We start from the raw sequence: 19,038 nt of genomic DNA on the forward strand, positions 1-19,038 counted from the left end.
AAAGTAGAAGCGCAACAGAGGACTTTGAACTCTTTCTCTTTTGTGGGCGATATCTGGAATGGGCGCTGTTGAGCAAACCTTACAGCGAAATTCACTGTTATCTTTCTTATTTCTTTTGTTTTTAATTTTCGCGCAAAACCACGTTCTATAATCTCAAAAACAAAAAGATAATACATCTTCGGATTTCCACGACGTTTCAAACTTGGCTCTGAATTTTGCCGCATTTATTTTCGTTCGTTCGAACAGGGCTCTGTTAAATACCAGGTCACGGCGTTTGATTCGCGGTAACATATTCTATGTTTGTGGGGGAGGCGAATTACAAGATTAACCCGTAACTTCCCACTACTTCACACAACAACCGCTCCAGGGCGTTAACCCCAAATTAAAACTTCCACCGCGACAAGCTGTTACGGGCTCAATTTCTCGAAGATAGCCCTGTGCGTAAGGCATTTCCCTAAGTTTATCGATCTCCAAAAAGAGCAATCGATGCATATTTAATATTTCTTGGAGAGTGACGCTCGCTGTGACGCTGGGGAGCAGGTAAATGTCGTTGATTTGATGCCGCTGAAATCATGTCTGAGATTTTATTTTCTTTGGGTTGATCTTTTCAAAGGTTGCTTGGTGTGTTCCGAATGACTTAACTCTTTTGTGCCAGGTCAACATGATGGTGCGGTAGCGAAATTAAACGCATCAAAAGCAAGGTAAGCTGCTCTGTAATGATGAATATCGACATGGGAGTAGGCCATGGAGTATCGTCCGAGATGCACTATTATATGAACAACATAACTGAAGATTTATGTACCACTTAATACTTGGGCAGAAAAGAAATACAAATATGAAAGGACCATCCGGAAGACGCCTGATGATTTGAGTTCGCTAGTTAGATAAGCTTGAAAACATTACCACAGCGATACTGCAGAGGGCAATGACTAGAAAAGAGTATAAGGCCCATACATCTGAATACTGGGTAGCTTGTCTTTATTTAGTACATTAATCTCCCTGTGAAGCGATCGCATTCATAAGATGATAGTGATCCAATTACATTACTTCGTACTCAATGGTACTTGTTTCTATAAACGGACGCTATCTAATTCCAGACTTCTATTAATCATCGTCATCATCATCATCTTCATCACCACCACCAGCCTATCTACGCCCACTGCTTGGCAAAGGCCTGTCCCATAGATGTGCAATTATCCCGGTCATGTGCTAACTGCGACCAATTTATCCCCTCAAACTTCTTCATCTCATCTGCCCATCTGAATTCCTGCCGCCTCCTGCCACTTTTGCCTTCTCTAGGGATCCACTCTTCTACCTTTAATGACCAATTGCTATCTTGCCTTCGCATTACATGCCCTGCCCACGTCCGTTTCTTCTTCTTAAGGAAGACTTCTATTATCCCTCCTCAAAACAGGCATTTTGGCTGTCCCACTCGTCGCCCTGCGATCAAGCACAAGTAACTACGTTCGCGCAACAGTAGCAGCTAGCGAACCATTTCCTCACAGTATTTGTTTCTTTATGCAAAAATAATAAGAAATCTCCTTGCTCGGGTTCTTTTTTGTTCTTGAGTGTAAGCTTTAGATCTTAAGTTTCCAGTACGGCCATACTTCGACACGAGTGACGCGACCGATGCCAGGTTAAATCCTGCAGTAAATTAAGCGTTGCATTTTTAAGCGAAAAAGGCGCTCACTGCGTAAGCCGTTTTCAATTTGGTAGTGACTCATACCAAGTATTCTGGTTTATAACGACCCTATTTTGCATTAAAAATGGTCTAGAGTGAGAATATATTCCGCCCTCACAATATACTCGCTGCGCTTCCGAGAATTTAAATTATACGCAGCGCCTCCAACGCCTCCAAAAGCGGGGACGCTATAAAGCGGCAGCACAGAAGACTGGAAACTGCTCCGACATAGGAATTACGCTGGTATAAACTGGTTAACGTCCTTAATTAGTGATACTTTTTCTTGACGTTTTGTTTGGAACTCACAAAACGCTTTGTCAAAGAGCGCCCACTCTGCTAGATCAGGGCGCGTGACTCTGTCAGTTCGTGGATTAGCCGACGCACCACAGCCGACGCCGCATGCACGCTCGTAGACTGGACGCAGTCTCTTGCATGCCCGCCGCAAACGCCGACATAAATCACCGTCAGCAGCCACCAAGTACACATATCCCCTAGAAACCATCGTTCACGGCGGCAGCTCAAGATCTGCTAGCAGTCAGGGCACGTGTTCGCTAATGGACCCCGTCCCCTACCTGATGGACGCCGAAGAAAGCGAGCTCCAGAAGCTCCGGTTCAAGCGTGGACACACCAGCTATGCAGTTGTTGTGCCCCATAAACACCACCCCTCACGGTATGGACGTAGTCGGAAACGGAAAAAATGGTCCCAGAAAAAATGGTCCCGGAGAAAATGGTCCCGGAAAAAATGGTCCCAGTGACCATCTAGGAAAAAATGGTCCCATGGCCCAGTCAACGTGTTTCTCTTCAAGTTAGTCGGATGTGAAATTTTTTGCGGTTTTATTTTGTCCCTTTGCGTTATAGCTAAAGGGTTGAGAAAGAGATTGAATGATTTATATTCTTATAAGGGGCCGAAATTAACGCCTTTGAGGCTAAAATCAAAATCTAACAAAGAAAATTGGGTAGAAAGACGGACGGACGGACGGACGGACGGACGGACGGACGGATGGATGGATGGATGGATGGATGGATGGATGGATGGATGGATGGATGGATGGATGGATGGATGGATGGATGGATGGTAGGGCTGAGCATGAATTAAAAATTTTAATGGAGTAATTGGATTAAAACCGCACAAACAACTGCGAGTCCTGGAACCGTCCATACACACTTTAGCAAGATTTAAGAGAGATAGAAGCTGCAGCTGTCTTCAAAAAGGCCCATTCTTTCTTCATGACGATATTCTAGTCTCCGTAAGAAAAAGCTGCCGACAACAGTATTTGCAAGTTTATTTTAGCGTCACAGCGCTGCCTGCTTGAAACACTTCATATTTCCTGCATTTTGGGAGCAACCGAATGTTTGTAAAGGTGCTGTCTTGCGATAGTGGGAGTGTGCCATTTATTTAGAGAAAATTACTTGCAAAATACATCGTAAACATCGGCTGATTTCTTAGCTGATGTGCATGCGGCAAAAAAGAGCGAATCTACATTATAAAGTGCTGTAGTAAATAAAAGGGCCTGCGAAATGATTTAATTAGTTGGCTGCGTAATAAATGTTTCCTGAACAAGGTATAAACAAAAATATTGAAATGCTCAATTTATTCAAATAACTGGCACCAATTAAAATGACATCAATGTAAATGTGCAAGCACTGCAGAGATTATTGGGCTCCATAACCCAAGTTACGCGGAAATATAGAATGACTGTTTAAAACAAGTAAACACAAGATAATTCGTTTCCCGGAAAGTTTGCGCACCGAAACGTGCGTGCGCCCAAATGTCCATACACCGACCTGTCCGTGCACCGAAATGTCCTAGACCCGAGCGGAGAGGGAAGGGGGGGGGGGGGGGATAGCCTTTACCGCCATCGTACTTTGAACTCTCATCTAAATTATCGCAGCTAAGGGAAGAAGGCATAACGCCCCAGTGCTACTTCGGGAAAGCGGTAGACCCAATCTTCTTCTTGAGAAGACCTTCCAACATTAGTTTACTCTAATTAAAAAATTATAGTCACTTAAAAAAAATAACGCGCTATAATATCGCCCCGGGAGAATTGGTCGGGGAAACTGGCATCGGGGCAAATGGTACGCGGGGATACTGCACGCGGGGCAAATGAGACACGGGGCTAACGTCGCTGTGTTTTAGCGACGGGGATTCTGCGCGCGGGGCAATCGTGATATACCCCCTAAGAACGTCCTGCTCATTAGTACAATAAATTTTTGTCTCTCCCTCGCTCTCTTCCTACCTTGGCTTTGGGACCATTTTAAATGCAGAGCATTTGTATAACTCACGATGTCACCCGTGCTTCGGCGTCCGCAGCAGCCAGCCTCCCCCTACACTATAAAAAGAAATAACAGTTACCGGCGCCTGGTTTCGATCCCACGACCCTGCGGGCGCAACGCAAGGTACATGGTGCTCTACCCACTGCGCCACAAAAGCGACACAGAATGAAAGGCTACGAACGCGCCTTATATCCTTGACTCATTTAAACTACGTCAAGAAGCTGCTGATACAACGCATTCACTACCTGTGGGCGGAACGCGAGGTACATGGTGCTCTTCCCACTCCGCCACAAAACCGACACAGAATCAAAGGCTACGAACGCGCCTTATATCCTTGACTCATTCAAACTACGTCGTCAGGGGCGTGCGTTGGCGACTCAGCGGCGTGCTAGCGGCGTGATAGCTGCGTGGTGTACACGTGATAGCACCAACCCCCCAAACACTAAACGTTAACGCAATACACCCACCCCCTATGCGACGCATTTACTCGAGTCCCCCTCGCGGGGAGATGGGCCCATTTTTTTTTTCCGGGACCATTTTTTCCCGGACCAATTTTTCCCGGACCATTTCTTCCTACCTTGGCTTTGGGACCATTTTTTACGGAACCAATTTTTCCGGAACCAATTTTTCCGGGACCATTTCTTCTGGGACCAATTTTTTCCGGGACCATTTTTTCCTACACCCGGACGTAGTATATCCCGTGACCTGTTTTTCGCCCTGCTTAATGTTGCGCAATAAAGAGAAATATCGAGTACCGTATTTACTCGCGTAATGATCGCACTTTTTTTTAATTTAATGCAAATTTAGGGGCGCGCTCATTACGCGGGGTAGAGTTATCGCGAAAACTTTTTTAGCAGAGAAAATGCAAGCAAGTTGTGGTACAAAACATCTACTACGGGTCTCATGAACATAATAATAAAAAAAAACATAATAAAAACTACGGACACCGCCGCCAACCGCTCTGCAATTTGATGCAAAATGCAGTGTTTTCATGAATTACCGAATCCGCCGGAACGAGTTTGCTGCGAGGTGACAACAGTTCGACCAATAACTGGCTGCCACTGTCACAGTGCGGGACATCAAAACAGACATGGCTACCGACGCAGCAACCTGAGCGCGTTTTTTTTTCTTTGTCTAGTGATTACATTAAGTGCATTTAGTGAGAGTTTCTTCCTCATCACTATTGAAAGCATGCTTGCCGATACCGCTATCGGCAAGTCTGCCGCAATAACGTAGGCATGTCGTCTTTGAAATGAAAGGAAACAGAGGTACGCACGACCATCATCAGCTAGACTTGGCACACATACAACATATTGCTGCGGAGTTGAGGGTGCGGTCATTGCGCAGGAAATAAAAAAAAATCGAACTTTGACGACAAACTTCAGGTGTATGATCCTTACGTGAGTGCGGTCATTATGCGAGTAAATACGGTAAGTTCGGCGAGTCATCAATCTCACGTGATGAAAACGTTGGCCACGAGGCAACAGCGTTCGAGCTTACTGTCACCTAGGAGGCGTCCTCCGATGGTCGGCGATGAAGGAAACGCTACGTTTCCAGGACTTCACCCAGCGCCCTCACTCCGAACTGGCCACGCGAGCCGCCTCCACCCGTTGCTCCCGCGAGACGACTCCGATTAATTATTGCGAGAATTGGCGCGAGACGTCCCCTTCCGGACTCCCGCGAGGAATCCATCAGCCGCGTCCGGTGCCGTGCGTCCGTTCGCAGGAGTGCCCGAGTGCGGCGGAAAGGTCGGTAATTATGACGAAACACGCAGGGCCGTGGCGGCGGGGTATCGCTTAGCCGGGCACCGTCTAGGGAGGAAAGCGAGAGATTCGCGGGCGCGAGCGAAGGGTCTAACTTCACTTCGCGCGGTTCAGTTTCGTGCGTTGCCGGCTCGACGAGTTCCGACGCCCGAGAGCCCCGACGTGAGCGCTTGATGCGCTGAGCGAACCATCCCGTGTAGTTCCGCGCAGCCTGGTGGAAGTAGCGGCTTTATAAACTGCCTGCCGCAGTGTTAATGGATATATACGCTTGGGCACTACCCATCCCTCCACCGTGTTCGCAATCGGTATCAGCTACGAACGTCTATACTGCTTTAAACTTTCACGGATTATTACCATTGACTTGCGAAATGGCGAAGTCATTTTGGAGGTCCTGTTGCTTCTGGTATAAAGACATGTACATGCCTGCAGACAACCAGGTGAACAAAAAAAAAAAGCGATGCGGTTGTGCTAACGTGTGCACGCGAAGTGCTACTAAGGGCAGTAGTTCATTAACTGTACACTACAGACGCTCATAGGAGCAGCCAATAAAAATAAACGGGCAATAGTTAGCTTTTTACAAACTGAACCCCTGATTAGTATGGCTGGAAAGGTTCTGCACTTGACGCCAATATTTATTTCGTGTATTTATGCTCATTGAGTTATTCCTCGGCTTGTTTCAGTGATATATATAGCTCGCCAAAAAAATAAATGAGCGATAACGCAAGGTTGTGTTATCTACCCGGGAGAAGAAAGAGGATAACACTTCGGTTCTTGCACGTACATGCGTTTGGTTGGTACACCATTTCGTGCAAGAGTCATCTCCTCAAAAAAAAAAAAAAAAAAACGAAATGTACGCAACTTCTTATTTAGGGAATCTGTCTATATTCTTGAACAAATCCAAGTATTCTTGGATTTGTATTCTTGGATTCTTGGCTGTATTCTTGAACAAATCTTGAACCCTAAATGCGACGGAATATCGCAGGTATAACTCTTGAGAAGTCCCGCATTATGGGCGGGACTTCTCTATATTCGCTCCAATTCTAGGCGGATTACGCATAGACAAAAGAGTAGACATGAAAGCAGGGAAGGAATTTTCGTTCACTAGAGAATAGACGGAATCGAAGTAAAAGCCGCTCTCCAAATCGTGCGCATCGCCCAACTATTCCTCGACACAGCCCTTCCAGGTGTTCGGCTCCGTGCTGCGCGTAACTGATAGCGTGCACGGCAATGTCAGGTCCGAGCGGCTGTCGACGGCAAGCGTCGCGTGCGTTTCGGCGTGCGCGTCGCGTTCCCTCCGCACACAGCGTTGCCGCGCTCCACGGGCTCGCAGCGCGTCATTAGGGGGAAATCGCTCGCGAGGCGTTTGCGACGGCCCTCGGGGGGCTTAACGGGCTCCGGAGCAACGGTGACGATAAGCGAGAGACGAGGGGTGCACGGTTTTTGCGAAGGTGAGCGTACTATGCATAAGGGTGGCGGTGGGGAAGGGGGGGGGGGGGGGGGGGAGTTGCCCTAGCGATCTACTACCCCCCCCCCCCCCCCCCCCCCCCCCCCCCATCCTTTGCGCGGCGACGATTTCGCTCTCTAACGAGCAGTTTGCCTGAACGGGGAAACCCTTGTCGCCATTGCACCTTAGGGTAACGCCAAGCCGCCCATGTTTGTCCAGGTTTTCTGCGTCTTTTGACATTTTCTCTGCTTCTTTTATCAACATTTCGCCCGTTGCCGAAGGCAAGGAAGCGAGGTTTCCAAGCGGGGGGAAGGGGGGTGGGGGGGGGGGGGCTGTCAAAAACAGCTCGGCTGCTCCGGAAAAGAAATGATGGGAAAGACTCCGGAAGCGCCTCTCCAGCTGGATGCTGAGAGCGAGAGATGCGTCACACTTTTGGAGTGACTGACAGCGTGCTAACAACGCGGCGAAGACAAGCTGATAACCGTCACGGTGGCTGTTCTCGGAACAAGCATATACTCAGATGCAGAAACCCGAGCTCGGTGATAAGGTATCAGCAATGGCACGTTAGAAAAGACGCGAACTTCGTGCGTTCGAGTGTGAGTATTAAAAAAAATTCAAGGATAGTTTGAACAAGCCGAAGTGAAAGTAGTTGCATCCGCGCAACTTTATCGCGACATTTTTTTTGGGGAGTGCCGCGGAAATTAATTACAGTAAATATATTTCTAAAACTTTTCGCGAGAGAAGTTTTCGGAGAAACAACTGCCAACAAATAATCCAAGCCGTAGAATGCGTTAAAATAAAGCATTAAAATGTCTGAGCTGTGTGATGTCGCTACTGGAGTTCTTCTCCCCACGAGGTTGTATAAACTCTTTAGGTTTTCCGAAAGCAGCAATGCCTCGTAAGAGGACAGCATTCCGAGAATCACCAGTCTTGCGAGTTTCTTATGCACTTGAGTTGTTGTTGACTTCATTATTTCGAAACTTTCTTCAATATAAGACGCCAGTTGTCATACCTGACAAATTAAAAAAAATTGTGCTTTTCACATTACAGAAGCTCCCTGATGAAATATGTACATTTATCTTTAAACATCAACGAATGGAAGGACGAAACCGGCTACATCGTTGCTACGTCCACCAAACTACATCATGCGAGGCATTTTTGCTCCGTTTACCTTTTTGTTTAGCATAATAAGTGGAAATAAACGGGGGCAGTAGGTTTAATTGATAGTGCCGTATATCCTCAGTTGGGCACAATCATGACATGTAGTGTACCAAGTTACTCCAGTTGTTGCACGAATACGGGTAACTAGAAAGGAAGGCTGTTTATCACACGTTGTTATTAGCTTTGGTGCGGGGTTCGATGCTACTATTCTTGGCATAATGAAGGCAGATAAAAAAAATTGAAAAAAGTTGGCGTAAATTTTTTCGCCTTACAAATGGTACTAGGGAATAACTGGCAGTATCAGAGGGAAGGCAATTTTCTGGCGGCCAAAAAGAATCAGCACTCGGATGCAATGACCTTTACCATACATCTACAAATTGACATTGGCGAAAATATTGCTAAAAACACCTCGGCAGTTTAACCCCATCTACTGCTGACAGATCTAATAAAATACACGTAGTCGCATATTTTATGATGAGTTATTATCAATAAATCTGCCCGCCAGTTTGGACAAATATTGATACTTTCCAGTTCCACAAGCAATCACAATCCTCGTCCCAACTTTGCATGTACGCACGGGGAAAACAATGTCGAGATCAAACTGAAGCAAAACGGAAAAAAAAAATCACTCGTGTTTCAAGAATTTTGTGTGAAAGCAACGAAAGAAAACTCAGTTGGTTGGTGTTATGACTGCCTTAAAGTACGATATTATGTACCACTTCATTCTGGTCGATGCGGAGCAAAACACAGCTACCGCATTCGCATCCATGCGGAAGTCCGATATCACTGCGACATGGGAAACGCCCCAGCGCCTGACTAATATGAAATATGGCTTGGAGTCGGGGGTGGTAAAAAGGGGAGGAGGGAAGGAGAGGGGAACGCAGAAGGAGGTCCACTAAAAGCAAATTCACCGGATACGAGGGCCCTACCCATTCTCGGCAAGCAGCGGGGATGCGGCCAGTAGACTCCACGTGGCATTCGAAAGCCGAGAATTTATGGCGACCGTCATGTGACGGCGCATATTTGCGCGCAGAGTGCACGCGGAGTGAGAGTGGGCCCGTCGGCTGTTTGTCTTTATTATCCTCGATGCTGACCGCCAGGCTGCGATTTATGATATTTGTATCCATCAGTCGTCTAGTTATCTTTATGGGCTCGTAAATGCGTCAATTACGGCGACTGTCCCCTATCGTTCAATCTCGATCAATGCCCTCTTTTTGGCATTAGCCTTTAGACATGCAGTAGTGTCGTGCTTAAGCCAAGTCGTACAACCCAAAAAGCTCAACACAAAAAGCATTCATTGCGTATAATTTCGGCGCGCGTTAAGGATGATAACAGACAAGCTGGGGTTCTCTTTCGTACTGCTTGTGTATCTTTGCCAACGTAAAATAAAAAAAAATCACCTACTGGTTCTTTAGGTTATACTTCTGAAGTTCTGTTAATCCCTTCTTGATACTATCGTTTTTTTTTTGTTGTTGTTGTTTTTTTTTTTTCTGTGAAACGATCTCAGAGTATACGCTGCCGGGATGTTCAAACAAGCCTTCTGAACTAGATTGAGGGAATGTTAATCTCCTGTCAGAGCACAATACTTCTACAAGTGTATATTTAAATTTTTTGAAATTTATTGTTTTTTTTTATTACAGAGAAACCGTTTGCTGGCACACGTAAAGCAGTTGGCTACAAAGCTTTGAACAGTGATGAATCATGCCATATTTTTCCTGGGATATACGCCGTGGGTGAATGAAATGCTCTTCACACCATAACTTACTGAGTAGAAGAAAATATAGGACCTAAATAACGCCTAAATGGCCTTTGTGACGTGAAAACTGGCTATAACGCAACACACCGCGATGAATTATGTTCCCGCTTTCACGCATAAGCGCGACCCGCCTAAACGACCTAGCCAGCGGCAGTTTTTCTCTAACAGGAACACGGCTGGCTATCATTCATTCCTAACTGAGTTGTAGAACAAAATACAGAACAAAAATGTCGACTAAACGGCTTTCGGGGCTCCAAAACTGGTTGTAACGAAGTCGCGATGAATAATGCCGCATTCGCACTGAAGCCCGTTCGACATAGTGAAAATTTCATTTCGCCTGCGAATTTACAGCTGTGCCGCCGCTCGTGCGACAAAACCATCTATTTTACTATTTTAACACGGCAGTGTTTTATTCCGGGATTCATGAAGATTTTACTTACGTCATATCCGTCACGGAAATGACGCCTGTACAACGAAGCAAGCGGCCTGTAAAGGGTGCACCCCTACACACAGGGTCTTCTTGCGGGGAAGCAACCTCTCGTACTAAAAAGTACGCTATACTTCCGGTCGTTGGTTTTCGGGTTTTATATTTTAACACGACAGTGTTTTATGCCGGAATACACTAAGATTTCACTGACGTCATATCCGTCACGGAGATGACGCCAGTACACCTTTGCCGAAGCGACCCGCCAGCAGGACATCGCTCGCCAAGCACACCCACAAGACAGCCGCTGACCCGCAAATCATGCTCAGCTGCAGATTTCGCTGCATGTTTCACTTTCGTGTTTTACAGATTACTATGACAGAGGAATCAACCACAGTTTTTTCACTGCCGTGACAAACCCAATGCCAAGCGGCGTTCACGTGGGAGAAATTCAACTGTTCCAAACATTTGTCAATTTTACGCAGCAGCGAGAATAGATCGCTTTGCTGCGCCAGCGGTGCCGCAGCTGCGAATTCGCAGGCGAAACTCGCACCATGTAGGACGGGCTTGAGAAGTACGACTCACGTGAATGGCTGGCGCATTCACGTGGGGTGCTTCGCCGCCACATAGCATGAATGCAAAATGGTTCGCTTGCTTGCTTGCTTGCTTGCTTTCTTGCTTTATGGCTTGCTTTATGGCTTGCTCAGTCCGGAAGTTTGTGTTTGTTTTCGATGCCTCGACTACTTCACTTGAGAAATTTAAACTCCTATTTTTTTACCTGTCCGGGTATGCTATAGTTTCAAATGCGCCTCTACCTGTCAACTCACTTACATGCCATAAGCTGTGCGGCGCTTGGTTTGCTCAGCGTAAAATGCAACGTTCTGGGATTACCCTTCCCTGGCTGTTGTCCTAAGTATGGGCGTCCAGCACATACAAGTTACCGTTCTGCTACGATGGTTCTTAGGAGGCTGTGTGCATGCTCATTGTAACCGCACTTCGCTGTCTTTTTTTTTTATCTTTCATATTTCACTCTTTATTCTTTGAAACTTACCCCATTCAGGCAGTTTTCGGTAATGTATTGAAAGCGTTTCGCAATATTCATTATCAATATTTCTCATTGACAGCAAGTTTACAGAATACGCTCATCCCGTTCTCTCCCCATTGTCTGTCGTTTTTAGGGATCAGTTAACATCGTCGAGCAAAATCAACTAGCCCTGCAACAAGTCGTTCTTAAGTTGTCTCCCTGTATTCAGTTCTTGCTTTTAATCGACCCCAAAGCAGAGAGCTAAATCCTAACTTTCGTAACTTTCCCGACGAACGAGTGGGACGCGGATGTAGTCAAACGGCGGGGCGCCAGGACTCCACTTCGGAGCGAAAAATTCACAGAAGTTTGAAACTTACCTCGCGGTACACAGCATAATCACGTGCAACGGGCTCCGGCAAAACTTCGCAAAGTGGGCGGCCGGACACCCCCGACGGGTCGTAAGCGCGCAAATCATGAGCTGGGCGGAGAAATCAAATCTCTGCGGCGAGAGTGATTGCTAAATCGAAACGCCAAACGAGAGGCTGCAGGGGCTCCGCTAACGACTTCGTGATTGCTTTCCAATGCGATCTGTTCGCCCCGACGCGACCGCCCCCCAGTGGTGAACCTTCGTCGATTATTTTCATGGGTCTAGTTTGGACGCCGTTACGCCGAAGACGCAATCAAACTTGTTCCTACACACCCGTGGGAGTTACGCAACGGAAGCGTACACGTAAAACGGTTTTTAATCACGGTCAATGGGATATATATAAGATGCACTAAAAGCACTGCTCTTGTGAGATGAAACACTGAGTGTCTTTCATTTATAAAATCGACGCATGCACACAAGCATTCATGATGCGGTCAGCTTTCTATAACTGTTATGGAGGTTAAATGAACAAGCCTGCTCAAGCCAATGTTGCTTTGGCGCTCCCGAGTTACATTGGCATTCTTTACCATAGCATCGTTTATTATCGTACCTATTTTTACCTCTAACAGTAGTAGTAACTACTAGTAGTAGTTACTACTACTAACTCTACTACTACTACTACTACTACTACTACTACTACTACTACTACTACTACTACTACTACTACTACAAAATTGTTTATTTGTGCGGAGAACAAAAGGTTTGAAGGGAGAGGAGGATATGGGGAAAGATTAAAGAAGGTTCAGGGGATGGTGTTGCGGTGTCACTTTTTGTCTTCTGCGCTTCACTGGTCCGACAACATGAATTCAGGAGGAGACAGTTCCCACAAATAAATATAAAAAAATGACACCATCTTCCCGAAGGGGAACCCTGAGTAGTATGCAAAGCAGCCATGGGGTCGATTCAAGTGCCCATTAGCTTTCAGTTCGTCGTTTCCGTTGGGTTGAGGTGCGTAGCTACCGTTATATTTACAGTTTGGTTTCCGTGGTAACTACCACACTTTTCACTTATCGGAACTACGAAATGGGAAATTGCGTTGAGCCCATGGCTGTTTCGCATATTACTCAGGGTTCCCCTACGGGAAGATGGTGTAATTTTATTAGATGCGACGGGGCTATGTCCCTCCCTTGTCGTTGTTGCGCCGTCCACACCCCCACTGCGCATGCTCGGCTTGCTGAACGCCCGGTGGTGTCTTACCCTTTAATGGCTCCTGGAGCGACAGTGTTACCGGTGTCTTCCTGGGCCGGCCCGAGATGAGCCGAGCATGCGCAGTGGGGGTGTGGACGGCGCCACAACAAGGGACGGACATAGCCCTGACCATGAGATGCTGGAGCGACAGTGTTGCCGGTGTCTTCCTGGGCCGGTGGATGGACGGACGACAGACGACGGACGACGGAGCCGAGAGCAAGATATGCTTTGCATCTAAAAACGTCTTGTAGATGTGCAAGCCTGGGTACTTGTACTGCTCCGGCAATCCGGAAGAGGACAGGACGGCCCGCCGTGCCAGGTAACTTTTGCTGAATAAATGGCTATTCGGTGAAGTGCGCTTGAATCGAGTTGCTCACAGGTCGGGGTGCAGTGAGGTAACGTAAAAAGCGAAATAATGTAACTCATAACTACTGGTCGAGGTGCATTCGCTGCGCTGACAAACCGCCAGCCAACTCACAGTACATGTAGGCTTCACTCGTCATCATGCCCCCCCCCACCCACCCCACACACACAAAGAAAAAAAGATCAACTAACGCGACCCGGAGCAATATGGTGGTCTCCACCGCTCAAAAACGGACCTTCAGGCTATTGTACAACGTAGCTTTCTCTGACACTCCCCTAGCTTTTATATTTTTAGGCATGCTATAAGGAAACCACACATCCCTCCTTCTCCCGCTTGATTAACATAATGAAGGAGTAATCAGGATGCGATTCCATCCCCATCATCGCCATAAAAACAACGAACAATGACGTAGGTATATAAGTTTTGTCAACACAAAGCACAGTATAGACGTTTTAGCGTTGGCCAGTTTTGCCTTGCAGGTTAATGTCAAATAACGGAAGAAAAGACATTCAGCTCGGATCGCGAAAAAATTGACAACAGGTCATCACGGATGCAGTTGTCGCCGTTCCGGATGCAGCTACCGTTCCGGCCACGCCACGAATGCCGGGTCGGGAAATGCAGCATTACTCGTCCGCGTCCGGAAACAAGAACCCAAACGCCGCAGTCGGTGTAAGCGGTGCACGCCACTCATAACACGTCAACACCACGCTTCGATGTGCTCGTTCCCCAGGCCATCACTCCCCGAAGCAACAAAAGCCGCGGCAGCTGATGAGCGCGAATCAAAAGAATCAAACGGCAAAGGCGCGGCTCGAGTGAAACGCGGGGGTTGAAAGCGCGATTTAATGGGCCCAAGCACGGCGCGCATATACAGCGCGTTGCTCCTCCGACGGGCCAAAGCACAACAGCTGGTCGGGACCACGAAACCGTGTGGCGCTCAATCCCAAGCGCTGCATAATACATCACAGGGCACACGCCGTATGCGGGAAATTATGCAGGCGATGCCTCTAATACGCTCCGCGAGGATTTGCGCCTCCGAGCGCCACCGCCTGAACACTGCGCGCCGCTGGCCACGCGGGTTCACCGCGGAGCGAACTGGCTCTCTCTGCGGTGTCACTGAGCAGCGCACACGCATTAACAAATTGGCTCGAATTAATTGCATCTTGTGTCCCCGTCCTCTCTCTTCACCGTCCCCCCTCCTCCCCCCAACCCCTTGTTTCGACTCAGACAGTCGAAGCGAGCGTTGGGGAGCATCCCCACACTCGAGTGCCGCCGTTGTCAGCTCCGGATCGCGTAACAGGACGCAGAGATTACTACGCTTTACAGCTCTGGAAGCGCGACCACGCGGCGCTCAATCAACTCTCTGTCATTGAAAAATTGCGACGCTACCTTTTTTCTTGCCGTTTTTTTCTGTTTGCTGTGTTCTCAGGCGGTGCAATATACGCTTTATTCGAAGCGAGGTCTCCTATAGTTCGATGTGGCCAGGAATTATAAGCACCGAAACACGCCTATACATCGAAGCACGGAAAGAAGCGGTCGTCCGGTCTTCTTTCTGCCTCTCTTGCTGCATGTTGCGCCAGATAATAACCAGCCCTTGGCAACGTGCCTAACCACCTACACTGTTTGCCTAACCAGAGATAGGCGCGGTGTGAAGGAGCGCAATCTATTAAACGGAACAACAATGCAAACCCGGTCATTACCAACCGTTGCCAATAGATGAAAACGTTGCGTGGAGGTATGTATCACGTGCATCTTACGGGCAGTATATAGTGTACGAAAGAGGCTCTAAATACATGAAAAACACGCCTCATTTAACCCGAGTAGAGTGCGGCACACTTGACCGTCCATGGCTCACCGTCGAATAGACTCTGCCTTCCCCCTTTGAGCCCGTTCTATTTTTTTTCCCCGGGAAAGGGCCAGCAGCTCGACGACCTGGGAGCCGCGCGCGCCTTAACACATACGTCAGGTGGCCCCATACATCACGTCTCGGCTGCTCGGGCACAATTTCGTTTCTCCGCTCGATGCCCCTCCAGCCGTCGCGGCTGCCCACTTCAGTACCGGGCTGGGCTTTTATTGGGATTTCGCCTTGTACCTCGGCATTACTCGGACGCAGAGCGAACCAATCATCTGTGCTTAATGGAAAGGCGGGGAGGATCGGCAGCAGGGGTGCACAGTGCGGCCGAACGAAAGCAGAACATGGACTTCTTCGTTCATACTTTCTCCTTGGTCGACCATATATATATATATATATTCTTTTTTGTCTCCCTTCCGTTAGCGTGTACACTGCTCTACGGCTCCTCTTGGACGAGCCGGTGGTCGGTTTCTTTTCTCCGCACTGCGGCGGAAAAGAGAATAGAGAGAAGAGCCGGAAAAGCGAGCAATAGCTGCGACGTCCGTGTAGCAGTTTCGGTGGAAAGCGAAGAACATCATTTGCTCGGGTGGCTGAAAAAGCATCATAAAGTTGCGGTGACAGCTCCGGCTGCAATAACTGATGACGTGAGCGTGAGTGGAGCTTCGGTGTACGGTGTTCGCACCACCTCTTCGGGATCAACACCTGCGCCCCAGTTTCCGCGTCCCGCCTCCGGTTAGTGGGCGGAAAAAAGATTTTGCACCTTCGGGATTAATCTCCTAAAGACGCCGCAGTGGCAGGAGCGGCTGGCTCCTCTCGAGTACGTCTTTATCTCGGCGAGTGCGGGCGCTTGGACGCAGCCTTCCGTCAGCATTAGTGCGTTCGTTTGTAAACGCTTTTTTTTTTTCGTTCTTCACCTTTCGAAGCACTAATGTGCTTGTTTATAAATACGTGTTTTCGTTCTTTCACCTTTCCGAGTTCGAACCTTCGTCAAGAGCATGCTTGGTATATTCCTTATCTTTTTGGCGCGTTGAAATTGAAGAAACTTGCACCCGCATTATTATTTTTTGTTATATGACCTGGCGAGGAAAAAGAGGAACCGTGTCTGGAAGAGCCACTGAATGGCGACACAGAATGTTATATAAATAAAAAAAATGAAACTATATTAATTTTTTGTTAGTTTAGTGAAAAATTTAAATTCCACTTCCACGATCATCTTAAATTCTCGGTTAAACTTTACTAGGAACGCAGCTTTAAATTTCAGAGAAAACGTGTTGCTTCACTCTACTCCTAACACGTTCGAAACATGGAAACCGTGATGTGTGAGCAGCACTGAAATTCCTTGGGCGTTAATTTACCACATCCGTACTAGCTTATTTCTGGTAGATTTGTGTCTAACACATTCCAGGATGCTTACATTCTAGTGCTATTTTTTTTTCTGCTCATTTAGCATGCACTTGTGTTCATAACAATATCGTTCACGAATCGAGTGCGCTAAATTAGGACGGCACAGTCCCGTGTAGGTTGGCATTATTTAGTTCCCGAAACCTGTACGACTAACATAAAGGTAGCATTTCTGTGCAAACGAAAAAGAAAGATACATAAAGGAACATACTCAAGGCTAGGTATTCGCACCGTAAGCTTACCTAATCGAGAACATTAAGAAAGTTTTCTTGTTGGTCTCGTCTCCCCCCAGATTTCCACAGCGAAGAGGTTCGCACTCGTCGTTTCCAGACATCATCAGCACTCTCAGAAACTTTGGGCCTGCATCGAACGGCTTTCGTCATCAACTCCACGCGTCTGGCCTAAACAAGGTCGTGATGATCAGAGAAGGCCCGAGAAGAGTGCGCACCAAAACAACGAATTTCTCGGCGGAGAGAGCGGCGCCCCTCGTTCACGGCCCATAGCGTGCCGAGAGACTTCTGCACTGTATACCCCCCAACAACGTGTAGCCGACTCAGGCAGAGGCCGCCTGGGGAACAACAGCGCGCTCCTCTCCAGTCGACTGATCAGAATCGCAAATATCAGGCGCGTGCGTGCCGTATAAGGCTGCTTTTCCCCATCGTGGAATGCACTCCGCCTCTCGCGGTGCTGTGCCATCCTAATGCGCAGCTGTCGGGCCAACGCGGCGAGAGAGGAAAAAAAGGAGAAGTAGGCGAAGAAGAAGAAGAAGAGCACGAAGAAGCGAGGCACGCAGTGCCCGGCTCCTCGTGATGAGCCTCGGAGGATCCACGGCGAAGAGATGCTAATGCGGGAGGTCTGCTCGCGACGGGCTTCCGAGTGTGAGCGGGACGAGGCAAACGCGCGGACCCTTTGACGGTGGCGAGGGAGACCGCGATGTCTCGGCCACGGGCTTCCTCCGAGAATGGAAACACGTCGGCCACGCCGTCGTGTTGGCGAAGTGGCCGGGCCGGCCAATAGGCGCCAGGGGGATCGAACGCTAATGGTTTTATTATCCGGATTTCCCCTTTACCCACTGCAGCTGCCTCTCGCGCAAACACGCGCCTTAGCTGCGAACGAGGAGACGAGAGGGAGAGAGGGCGAGAGCCCGGGGCCGACCTCGATGTGTTAACGAGAGCTGGTTCCCAAATGACCGGAAAAACGGACGCCATTACCACGTGTCGGCTGCGCGCAAGGGGCCAAACAACCGCGCGAGGAGCGCGCGAGGCTCGTAACGCCCTCCTCTCTCTCCGCTTGGTCCGGGCTTAGAAACGACCGGTGGCCCCACTTATTGCCTGAAACACCGCGTGACGGGGAAAATGAGAAGCAAGAAAAACGCTATCTTACGAGAAATCCTGGCGGAATCAAAAGAAAAGGGGCCCGTTCCGGCGCGATCCGGCGCGTTGGATCGTGCGGCCAGCGTGGCTGGCTGTTAAAGACAAAGGCCGAGGATAATTCACGCCGCCTCGCGGTAATGGCCGGCCGTGACGCCCAGGGCTCAAGCACGCCGCGGGCCGATACCGTCGTGGGTGGCATTAGGGCGACGCCTAAACAAGGTCCCTGTCTTTTGCCCCAGCTGAGCCCTCAACGCTGCCTCGCTTGCCCCCCCCATTTCATGGCTTCCTCCCCTATCGCGACGCCCCGTGCCGCACTCCGGCGAGCCTTGGCAATTGACCTCCCAGGCGACTTTCACTGTACTTGTTGGGTTCTTGGTTAAACAAGTTCGGTTAAATTCCTGCTGCCTGAAGATTAGTGAAATACGAAAAACACTCTCATCGCGCGGGCCATCCTCAGCTCAATTTTTAATTGATTAAGGGCCTTTCAGTACACAAGAAACAGTTCATCAATATCGATTACGCGTGGAGTGCCGGGCGATGTGGCATGGCGGCAGTGATGTCCTATGTTTCATTGTGATATCATGCGCCGAGGCTCTCATATTAAGAGCTTACGTGCTGTAGTATAATTCAGTGGCATAACGCGAGTCCTCCGCATAACAATCTTTCAGAAACCAACGTGCATTGTTGGCGGCAACATGTGCTATCCGCTAGCGTACGCAGGGGATGGTCGAGGTGAAGGCCTCTCCGTAAATTACCGAGCACGGGATGGAGATGGAGCCGGAGAGGAAATTAAGGCGACAACTAACCCTGTATATCATGAAATAAAAATTACTGAGCATATTTTTTTCCTGGCTCAAGCTAACAAAGCTTACTCGGCTTGTGTGTCTGCCCTCACCAAGAAGTTCAGCC

At 48.4% G+C, this 19,038-nt stretch overlaps 1 protein-coding gene across 1 annotated transcript in view; it reads right to left on the reverse strand.

Annotated features, from left to right (window-relative positions):
• LOC144178506 (kin of IRRE-like protein 2) overlaps positions 1–19,038 on the reverse strand; it is a 166,288-nt gene that overhangs the window by 90,717 nt on the left and 56,533 nt on the right. The gene's annotated exons all lie outside the window — the stretch shown is intronic.

This window comes from Haemaphysalis longicornis, unplaced genomic scaffold (assembly GCF_048455015.1).
Source record: "Haemaphysalis longicornis isolate Haplotype H1 unplaced genomic scaffold, Haemaphysalis longicornis Haplotype H1 scaffold_4, whole genome shotgun sequence".
In the NCBI taxonomy this organism is placed as follows: domain Eukaryota; kingdom Metazoa; phylum Arthropoda; class Arachnida; order Ixodida; family Ixodidae; genus Haemaphysalis; species Haemaphysalis longicornis.